Source organism: Mixophyes fleayi, chromosome 5, assembly GCF_038048845.1.
Source record: "Mixophyes fleayi isolate aMixFle1 chromosome 5, aMixFle1.hap1, whole genome shotgun sequence".
NCBI lineage: Eukaryota > Metazoa > Chordata > Amphibia > Anura > Limnodynastidae > Mixophyes > Mixophyes fleayi.
The window spans coordinates 252,392,696-252,404,166 of record NC_134406.1 but is presented as its reverse complement, the minus strand read 5'-3'; positions in this window follow the sequence as shown (position 1 = coordinate 252,404,166).

Below are 11,471 nucleotides of genomic sequence, written 5' to 3'. Positions count from 1 at the left end.
TTACAGTAAGGAGGTACATAATTCTGTATACCACATGAGATAGAATGCAGGCATTCCATTATAGAACATGTTCAAAGTGAATCATGTGACACAAATCACATAAGTACTTTCTAAACATAATTGATGACATGCCTACATAAGGGGGTCTATTATCATCATCATCAACATTTATTTATATAGCGCCAGCAAATTCCGTAGCGCTTTACAATTGGGAACAAACATTAATAAGACAATACTGGGTAATACATACAGACAGAGAGGTAAGAGAACCCTGCTCGAAAGCTTACAATCTATAGGGCAATGGGAGTTATAAACACAAGGGCATGTGCTACATCATATTGCACAATGGACCAGCCAGACTGCAAAGGTAAAAGTACTGAGTGGGCTGTGTGTGTTGCAATGTTGGTCAGAAGGTTGTTGTCTTGCGTTAGCAGTGTAGAGGATGGCAATAGGGTAATCTAGGGAAATTAAGATGATGGTTGAGGAATATCATAACCTTGTCTGAAGAGGTGGGTTTTCAGTGAACGCTTGAAGGTTTGAAGACTAGAGGAAAGTCTTACTGTGCGAGGGAGGGAATTCCAAAGTAGGTGCAGCCCGGAAAAAATCCTGTAACCGAGAATGGGAGCATGTGATGAGAGTGGAGAAGAGACGTAGATCTTGTGCAGGACGGAGGTGTCGAGTAGGGAGATATTTCGAGACAAGTGAGGAAATGTATGTTGCTGCAATTTTGTTGATGGCCTTGTATGTTAGTAGAAGAATTTTATATTGGATTCGTTGAAATACAGGCAGCCAATGTAGAGACTGACAGAGTGGCTCAGCAGAGGAATAACGGTTAGTAAGGAAAATCAATCTAGCCGCTGCGTGCAAAATAGATTGTAGGGGTTTAAGTCTGACTTTGGGAAGACCAGTAAGGAGGGAATTGCAATAGTCGATGCGGGAGATGATGAGTGCATGAATTAATGTTTTTGCGGTGTCTTGTGTCAGATATGTGCGTATTCTGGAAATGTTCTTTAGGTGTATGTAACATGATTTAGATATAGAGTTGATGTGGGGAATAAACAACAGTTGTGAATCAAGGATTACACCTAGGCAACGAGCTTGCGGGGTGGGATTTATGATCATGTTATCGACAGAAATAGAAATGTCAGGCAGGAAGCTTCTGTTCTTGGGTGGGAATATTATTAATTCAGTTTTTGAAAGATTGAGTTTGAGTTGGCGAGAAGACATCCAAGATGAAATGGCAGAAAGACAGTCAGTAACGCGAGACAACACAGATGGTGAAAGATCAGAAGAGGACAGATAAATTTGTGTATCATCCGCATAGAGATGATACTGAAATCCAAAGGAGCTTATTAGTTTTCCAAGAGAAGTGGTGTAGATAGAAAAAAGCAGAGGACCTAGGACTGAGCCTTGTGGAACTCCAACTGATAAAGGAAGCGGAGCAGAGGTGGATCCAGAGAAATTAACACTGAAAGAGCGATTAGATAGGTAGGATGAGAACCAGTATAGGACAGTGCCTTCAAGACCTAGGGATTGCAGCGTTTGTATGAGGAGAGAGTGGTCAACAGTGTCAAATACAGCAGAGAGATCCAGGAGAATTAGAAGAGAGTATTGGTTATTATTTTTTGCAGTGATCAAATCATTGACAACTTTGGTCAGCGCAGTCTCTGTGGAGTGTTGAGAGTGAAAGCCTGACTGAAGAGGATCCAGTAAATTGTTTGCTGTAAGAAAGTGTGTGAGGCGTGTGTAGGCAATTCTCTCTAGAAGTTTGGAGGGACATGGGAGCTGGGAGATGGGGCGGTAATTTATGAGAGCGTTAGGGTCAGAATTCTGTTTTTTTAAAATGGGAGTAATCACTGCGTGCTTGAATAGTGATGGAAAAATACCAGTAGAAAGGGATAGATTACAGATTTTAGTTAGAGGGGGAATGAGCACAGGAGACAGGGACATACCCATTTGTGAGGGAATGGGATCAAGAGGACAGGAGGTAGAGTAGGAAGATGAGAAGAGAGAAGAAACTTCCTCTTCATTTGTGGGATCAAATGAAGAGAGAATGTCAGAGGGTGCTACAAAGGGATTGAGCCGATTGCTTGTCAAGGGAGATGATACCATTTCAAGCCTGATCTTATCAATTTTGTCCTTGAAATAGGAAGCGAGATCCTGTGCACTGATGTTAGTTGGAGAATTTGGGGCAGGAGGATTCAGAAGAGAGTTAAATGTGTTAAAGAGGCGTTTGGGGTTAGAAGCCTGAGCATAGATGAGAGATTGGTAGTATGCTTGTTTAGCAGTGTCCAGAGCATTTCTATAGGAGTGGTAGATATCAGTATATGTGATCAAATCATTAGAGGTACAAGATTTACGATAGTGACGTTCTGCTTTACGAGAAAGTTTTTGTAGAGTTCGTGTTACTGTAGTGTGCCACGGTTGGCAAAGAAGTCTACGCGAAGTATGTAGTGTCGCTGGAGCCACTTGATCCAGGGCAGTTGCTAGGGTTTGATGAAAATGGGGTACTGCCCGATCAGGGGAGGAGAATGTAGAAATTGGGGAGAGAAGGTGTTGGAGAGAGGTGGAAAAATGTTGAAAATCAATAGCGTTGATATTCCTGCGGGTACGAGGAGGCTTGGAAGAGTTTGACACCAGGGAGGGTAAAGAACTGCGGGTGAGCGCGTAGCTAATAAGGTGATGATCCGAGAGGGGGAAAGGAGTGTTAAGGAAATCAGAAACTGAGCATAGTCTAGAGAAAACAAGATCAAGACAGTGGCCATCCTGATGAATAGCGGATTCAATCCACTGGGAGAGGTCAAGTGAGGATGTTAGAGAGAGTAGTTTGGAAGCAGCATTGGAACGTGGATTAGAAATAGGGATGTTGAAATCGCCCATGATGATGGTGGGGATATCAGTAGATAAGAAGTGAGGGAGCCATGCAGAGAAGTGTTCAAGAAATTGTTGGTGTGGACCAGGGGGGCAATCGATGACAGCAACACGCATAGAGAATGGGTTAAAAATCCTAATAGCATGTACTTCAAAAGATGTGAATGTGAGTGATGGGACATTTGGTAGAACTGTGAATGTGCACTGTGGGGAGAGAATTAGTCCAACCGCACCTCCTTGTCTGCCACCTGGTCTGGGGGTGTGGGTGAACTGGAGACCACCATGTGAAAGGGCTGCAGGTGAGGCAGTGTCTGAATGCATGAGCCATGTTTCTGTTTATGGAGTGAAGTTAATGTTCTGCCTTCTTCTTAATAGTCAGCCCTGAGTTTCACAAACTGTTTTCATTTATCAAACGTAGAGGAAATACCAGAAGAATATAATTATTATTTATTTCTCTTCAGAATACTCAGATACAGTGCAGTTCATTTCTTGCTTGCTTAAAAACCAACTATGCAACTGGACAGTAACTGGGATGGAGCAGATCTAGGGGTATATTTACTAAGCTGCAGGTTTGAAAAAGTGGAGATGTTGCCTATAGCAACCAATCAGATTCCAGGTTTCATTTATTTAGTGCATTCTACAAAATGACAGCTAGATGCTGATTGGTTGTTATAGGCAACATCTCCACTTTTTGAAACCCGCAGATTAGTAAATATACCCCTAGTCTTTTTGCTTAGGGGGTAGAGGTTTACCAGTTATGGTAACTTCATAACAAAAATATGTCTGTTTAAAAAATATTTGAAAGTAAATCTAGTACCAGTTAATCTCTATCTACCATTGTAACTTCTGTGTCATTTTCTCATTTATTCCCTCCTGAGGTACTGTCTCTGTCCCTGTCTTGGTCATGTATATACTGGGACGGAGTCATTAAGGTACACATATTGAGCGTCCAAGCATCTGTTTAAACTGCACATAACCCGACTTTCTCCCGAAGACAACAAGGAACGGATCTTACGATATGTGTGGTGATGAAAACGGGGATTACTCTGCTGTACTAGTCTAGACACTGCAGGATACAAACACATGTTATAGCATGCACATTATACTGGCATAACTAGGACTCAGGACCTAGACTAGACCTCTAGCTGGTGCAAAAGATACAGTAGAAAACCAACATACTTCTGTGTGGGCCTGTACCCTGCCCAAAATCGTGGCTGTAGTAAGTGTCGTTGGTGCTCAAAGATGACTTGGACGTGGCTGTACTGGAACAACCTTACTATACATTCCCCACCCCGTTCCCTGCCCGAAATCGTAGCTGTAGTAAGTGTCGTTGGTGCTGGAAGATGACTTGGACATGGCTGAGTTCTGTTGCGTGACGTCCGGTTCTGAACATGCAGGGAAATAATTTTGCTGTTGATACACTCAGAACCAGCAAATAGGTTCCTTGAGGAGTCAGGCCCACCCATGATCAAATAAATAAATTTCTTTTGATATTATTATTTACACTGTATATCCACAAAGAGCCTGATGATGAGAGCATTGTCCGGTTCTGGTTACTCCCAGTAGAGAACCACTTACCTGGGGTAGCTATCAGGTCTGGCCAAGACACTTAGTCCTCAGAGGATGGGTCGTGACGGACAAAGCTGAAGTTGATGGTTTGTAACATGTAGAGTCAATGGTGAGAATATTGTGGGGCAAAGCTAAACAAAATAAGACACTTTGAAGCACCAGCAGAGAAACACAATTCTAAACTTTGCTTGTACAAAACTAGGCAGGAGTTAGGGCCTTAGAGAGGCTGAATGGAGGTGAGGTCTCTTCTCCCTAATGACTTTTAGATGTTTAGGAAGTAACGTTCACCCCACCTTGCACCTGTGTAAAAAGGGCCAGATAATAATAACAATACTGATGAAGTTGGTGCCATATAATGTACAAAGTTTGAGCTACCCTTGCAGATAAGACCAATGATTTACTAAGGCCTTAATGGAAGTTCTACACTCCAGTTACTTTAATGTATTACTTTGTATATTCTGTTATGGCAAAATAGAAACTTTGGGATGTTTATATGTTTGAATGATCAAAAGTTCCTTTTATAATAAGCAAAGTATAATTAATTAGAGATCAATATGACCTACCTGCATATCATTTAGTTACTACCTCCTACAATGTTGGGGTTATATACCTGTACATAGAAACACTGATGTATTTTACATTCTTGAACTATACACTTTATTGGAAAAATAAATGCATGCACAGTACAATGTATCTTAGGCAGCAAATGCAAAGTAGTATAAGAAATACCAGATATATAGAACAAATGACCCGTGTATTGTCTACTTCTCGCATATTACACTTGATAACATATTTTGCTTTGATCACACATCTGTTCTCTTGAAAATCAATGTCCAACTACTTAATAACTTTGGGGCCTGATTCATTAAGGATTTTAAGAAACTTCTTATTTCAGTCTCCTGGACAAAACCATGTTACAATGCAAGGGGTGCAAATTAGTATTCTGTGTTGCACATAAGTTAAATACTGGCTGTTTTTTTCATGTAGCACACAAATACTTGATAGCTTATTTGTACACTAAAATTTAAAGTTGATATTTGTGTGCTACATGAAAAAACAGGCAGTATTTAACTTATGTGCAAAACAGAATGCTAATTTGCACCTCTTGCATTGTAACATGGTTTTGTCCAGGAGACTGAAATAAGAAGTTTCTTAAGTTAAGATCCTTAATGAATCAGGCCCTTTGTCTTTGTTACATATATTACATATATTCACACATATTTCACTATAATACCTTTATGATAAAAATATGACTTTTTGTATCGCTAGTTAAGTAAGCATAGTGACCTTTAGCAAGTATCAGATATATTCAAACACATTTTACTTATCTACCCAAGTAAAAGTGTTTTTTCAAATATAATATTCTGGGGGTTTTTTAACTCTCACAATGCCCTCCTGCACCTGACTAAATATACTGCTACCTTGCTTCCGTCTGTGCTTTTCAGCCATGTTTATTGTCCAAGAATATAACACCGCTCACCTGTGGTCTCTGCATTCAATACAGTTGTATCCAAGAGAGAGAATATCTGTCATATCGATAGACAACAAAGTAAACAAGTCTCCCTGATGATAGAAACACATTTCTGGAATGCACAGTAGGTAGCCAGATATATAAAGCAATTTATTCGGTTAAACTTGCAAAAGGGCACGAACAGGCCAATCAGTGTAATTCATCTGAAGACGGAAAACACATTTCAGCTAGTTTTACAAAAAAATCTTTCTTGTCTGCAGGAAAATCTAATTCTTAAAGATTTACATTAAAGGATGAGTATTAGAGGGGGGACAAAGTGAATGATACTAAGGGCATACAATTTGCAAACTGCGACATAGCAATATTAACTGGGCTCATCCATCCATAAATCATTCTGTGACTTTTGATTGTACTTCTTATTCTTAAATGGTTTAGGTTTAAAGAGCTCTATATAGACATTCTACTTTCTCACCCAAGTAGCTCCATCAATAATTTTCCTTAGGCACCAGCAGGGGGAGTATTTCCTGAACAGTGCTGGTCCTAAGCATGTGGCCCTTGACATTCTACTAGCTGACCAGGGGAGCTATTGGAAAGGGCCAATTGATGAAAGCTGGCACAATGTGCCTCAGAATTTTAAAGGATGCTATACTGACAGGGCTGCCATCAGAAACTGTGGGGCCCAGTACCAATTAATCTGGTAGGGCACCCCTCCCCATACATGGGCCCCCCTCCCTCTTCGCCATACAAATGCCCCCAATCCCTCATCACAGTGCATTCCCCCCACTCCCTCATCACAGTTAATGTCCCCCTCTCCCTCCCCCAATCACAGTTAATGTCCCCCTCTCCCTTCCCCAATCACAGTTAATGTCCCCCTCTCCCTCCCCCAATCACAGTTAATGTTCCCCTTCCCCCCAATAAAAGTTAATGTCCCCCTCCCCCCAATCACAGTTAATGTCACTCCCCAATCACAGTTAATGTTTTCCTCCCTCCCCCAATCACAGTTAATGTCCCCCTCTCCCTCACCCAATCACAGTTAATGTCCCCCTCTCCCTCACCCAAACACAGTTAATGTCCCCCACTCCCTCCCCCAATCACAGTTAATGTTCCCCTCTCCCCCCCAATCACAGCTAATGTCCCCCTCCTCCCCATCACAGTTAATGCCCCCTTCCCCCCCAATCACAGTTAATGTCCCCCTCCTCCCCCCAATCACAGCTAATGTCCCCCTCCTCCCCCATCACAGTTAATGCCCCCCCCCTCAATCACAGTTAATGTCCCCCTCCTCCCCCATCACAGTTAATGTCCCTCTCCCCCCCAATCACAGTTAATGCCCCCCCCCTCAATCACAGTTAATGTCCCCCTCCTCTCCCCCCAATCACAGTTAATGTCCCCCTCTCCACCCCCAGGCACATTTAAGGACCCCTCTTCTTTTCGTCACTCTCCTATAAAATGAATACCTAATTAACTTACCTTCTCCTCCGCAATGCTGCAGCTCCCGGTCACTGATACATTGGGAGCGCGGTGCACAGTGATGACGTCACCGCGCCGCACTCCCTGCCAATCAGTGCCTGGGAGGCGGAGCTTCAGCATAGCGGAAAGAAGGGGCAGCACGGTCAGTCAGACTGGGGGGGCCCGGACAGTCCAGGGAGCCCGGACCGACGGAGAGGTCTGTCCAGGCCCCATAGTCTAACCGGGCCCCTCACAACAGTTCTGGCCGTACCCCCCTGATGGCGGCCCTGTATACTGATAGCGGAGATGTCCATTTCTAAAATTATACTGTGTCTCCAGCTGCCAAGCAGGATCGCTTAGTGTTATACACGTTTTAGCAGAGGACTTTTAGCAGATTTAATCTCGTAAATATATTTACATGACACTGAAACTGTTCACTTGACTTTGTGTGAATGGTTTCATGTCAACAAATACAACTTGTTGCTGCTGTTTTTCTGTTTTTGGCAGTCGCCACTCAGCACGGATCAGGATTAAACAGCTTTACTGTCAATCTACTCCAATAACCCTAAACAGATAGTGTTCCCAGAGCAAGAATCCTTTATAACTCTTCCGATCGCCAGCACATAAAGAGCATATTATGACTAGAATCCTATTTTCAATTAGACTAAGAAAAAAAAGAGTAAAACGAGACCTCGCTCCAAGGGGTATATTTACTAAACTGCGGGTTTGGAAAAGGGGAGATGTTGCCTATAGCAACCAATCAGATTCTAGCTGTCATTTATTTAGTGCATTCTACAAAATGACAGCTAGAATTTGATTGGTTGCTATTGGCAACATCTCCACTTTTTCAAACCCGCAGTTTAGTAAATCTACCCCCAAAACTTCTTTATCTGTTATCTACAACGATTGCACCTAGGACTGAAGGTCCGACCATTCCGTCTATTCATGTATACACACTACACGTGATTTACCTTCAGATCTGTGCTCTTCATCGGGTCCTATAGTTGTTTATAGAATGACAGCACAATATGCATTCATTCAGTCCTGTCACACTGATTAACAGCCTTATTATAGCTATCCACATGTCATAACGAATTCCGTTAGCTCCTGTGACTCTGAAATGAAATATTCAGTCTCAGAACGAACAAACGAGTTATTCAATCTATAGCACCCTCTACATTTAGTCACCGAGACATGTTCATTGCCGGAATCAACTGAAAAGACCATGGGCTAGATTTACTAAACTGCAGGTTTGAAAAAAGGGAGATGTTGCCTATAGCAACCAATCAGATTCTAGCTGTCATTTATTTAGTACATTCTACAAAATGACAGCTAGAATCTGATTGGTTGCTATAGGCAACATCTCCACTTTTCCAAACCCGCAGTTTGGTAAATATACCCCCATGACTCTGTAAACCTTCTGAAGATGGCGATTGTGAGCGCATATACACTACATAATTGGAAGGTGATTGGAACGAGATTATTAAAAAGTGCGACCAACCACATGAAACGACAATCGGCACTTTAACGTTCATCGTGGCCGAGCAGTCATTTGTCGAGTGATTGGCCTGAAAGTTGGCTGAAAAACCCCCAGTGTGTACCTAGCCTTTCACTACTAGTAACTGCACTTCACACAACATTCCAAATTGGGGCAAATGAGATAAAACAAAACAAAGGAAGGGCATAATATAGGTCCCAAGTACTGTATAATAAGCACATTATTATGTAAGTCACGAAATAAAATAAAAAAAATCACACATATTATATTAACATGTAAAGATAAAGATAACAACATTAACTATTTTTTCTGGCATAGAAATGGTGGTACTTGAATCATGGGACACAACAAACGCTGTAACATTAGTTATCTAGAATGTGCTATTTACAAACACAGGGTACAGGGCCTTGGACTTCCAGGACATCCCCCTGCCCCCCCTGGACTCGACAGTAGCCACTTGGATTGCAACCCCCTCTGTTATATCCTTTCCCGCCAGGATTTCCCAGCAGTGCCTCTTGTTAGCAGACAAGGAGAGGTGCAATGTCCGGGATGGTCTGTGGATTTGACCCACCTGTAATTCCTGGAGGGTTGTGGAATGAGATTTATGCAGCTATCTCAAGATAACTGAGTCCTGTGCTTTCCATTTCAAGATACCTTTCACACACAATGTCAGAGCACATTATTGTATAAAATGTTAATCTCTTGTTTGCCCAGGATATACCCAGTTTTGAAATGGGTAGAACTGTAACCAATCAGATGATGGGCAGCACGGTGGCTCAGTGGTTAGCACTTCTGCCCCACAGCACTGGGGTCATGAGTTTGAATCCCTACCATGGCCTTATCTCTGTGTAGTTTATATACTCTTACCGTGTTTGCGTAGGTTTCCTCCCGGTGCTTCGAATTCCTCCCACACTCCAAAAACATAGGGCAATTGGTTGCTGTCAAAATTCTCCTTGGTGTATGTGTCTTTTGGACTGTGTGTTAGGCAATGTAGGCTAATGGCTCTTATTAATTAGCTGTAATGGGGCAGGGACTGATGTGAGTGCCAAATATTCTCTGTACAGCCCTGCGGAATTTGTGGCGCTATTTAAATTGACAATGATGAAGATGATCAGAATGTTCACAGCAGAACAAAGTATTAGGTCTGATTTTGTGGGAGACAACCCCTCTACATAGAAAGGAAATATAATGCACTTCCTTTATTTACTATAATTACCTATCAAAAGTATATTTGTTATCCATATGTAGATGCCATCAAGGTGATTATAAAGGGTTGTAGACGACAAAGTAATACACAATTGGGAAATGTCAAAGGACTGCTGATTTTTTTTCTAGGCAAGCAAGACTCCCTATTCTTTAGGCTTTAGAAAATTATTTTCACTTTCATGCCACTTAAATGCGAGTTTTATTAAATATATTTATCTTTCTGGCTGCTTTATGTGCTAAAATCATCAGTCAACGTTTCTGTTACCTTGGAATACGATAAGACCCTACAGTTCTCCCAGGGTAGGATGTAATTGTAGACAGATTGCCGCTCTGTGTCGTATCCCAGGGCATCAAAAATGCACAGTCTGTCTGATTATATAAAAACATAGCTGAAATGCACAAAAGGAGCATTTATAACTAGGAAGGCAGTAGTGTATGTAGTAAGTTGAATAAGCCGGTAAACACTTTAAAGACAGAAAATAAGGATACTTGGAGTCAGGTACATTTACAAAACTCTATCTGTTAAATTACACTAGATATCATACATAAATATAAAGTTCTGTCATAGTATAGGAATTTGTAGATATTTTTGGTCATACTTTGTCATAATGAATCAATTTGATTTTTAGTTCCTGAGGTCTTTTCAATGACAATATTATGGAGAACATTGTGTATGTACTCAGAATAATTCTTTCACAAGAACAGTATCAAATAAGAGTCCAAAGGAACATTCTGCAGTTAGCAGAACAAGTAAATGATGATACTTACAGGGCATTAAACCTGGCATTGTGTCTGGAAATTCCAGCAAAGCTTTTTCAAGACCAGTGCAGTTTGGTTACTTCTGTCCCCATGTATTATAATCCATGCAGTCAGCTGCACGAGCTTTGGGTGTTATTCACCGTGCAATTGATAGCATCCATGACTTTATAAACAATTACCAAGTATCACATGGGACACAATAGAGAACACAATGCAGCAATTCAATCTGCTACATTTGTCATAACTGCTACATTGAATAAACAGATTGATGACTTGACAAATTATCGGCATATTTGAACTATAGCCCAATTCACCAAGCAATTAACACTGCGTGCTCAACTTGACAGCCAGTGTGAAGGATTTTAGCAGAGCTTACACTGCTTCTTTGAAGACTACAGACATTTAGCGCAAATAATGTACATTGTAAGGTGTTTTATGCAGGGCCGGATTAACCATAGGGCTAACTGGGCTACAGCCCAGGGGCCTATGGCATCCAGGGGGCCCTTGAAAGTGCTCAGCAGCAGTATTGATCGGTCGGGGGCAGCGCGATCAGTGCTGCTGAGCACTTTCACTGCGGTCCTTCCCCGGCGCGCTGTAGTCTCCTTACTGAGGAGATCTCGTGAGTCTCGCTCTCACGAGATCTCCTCAGTA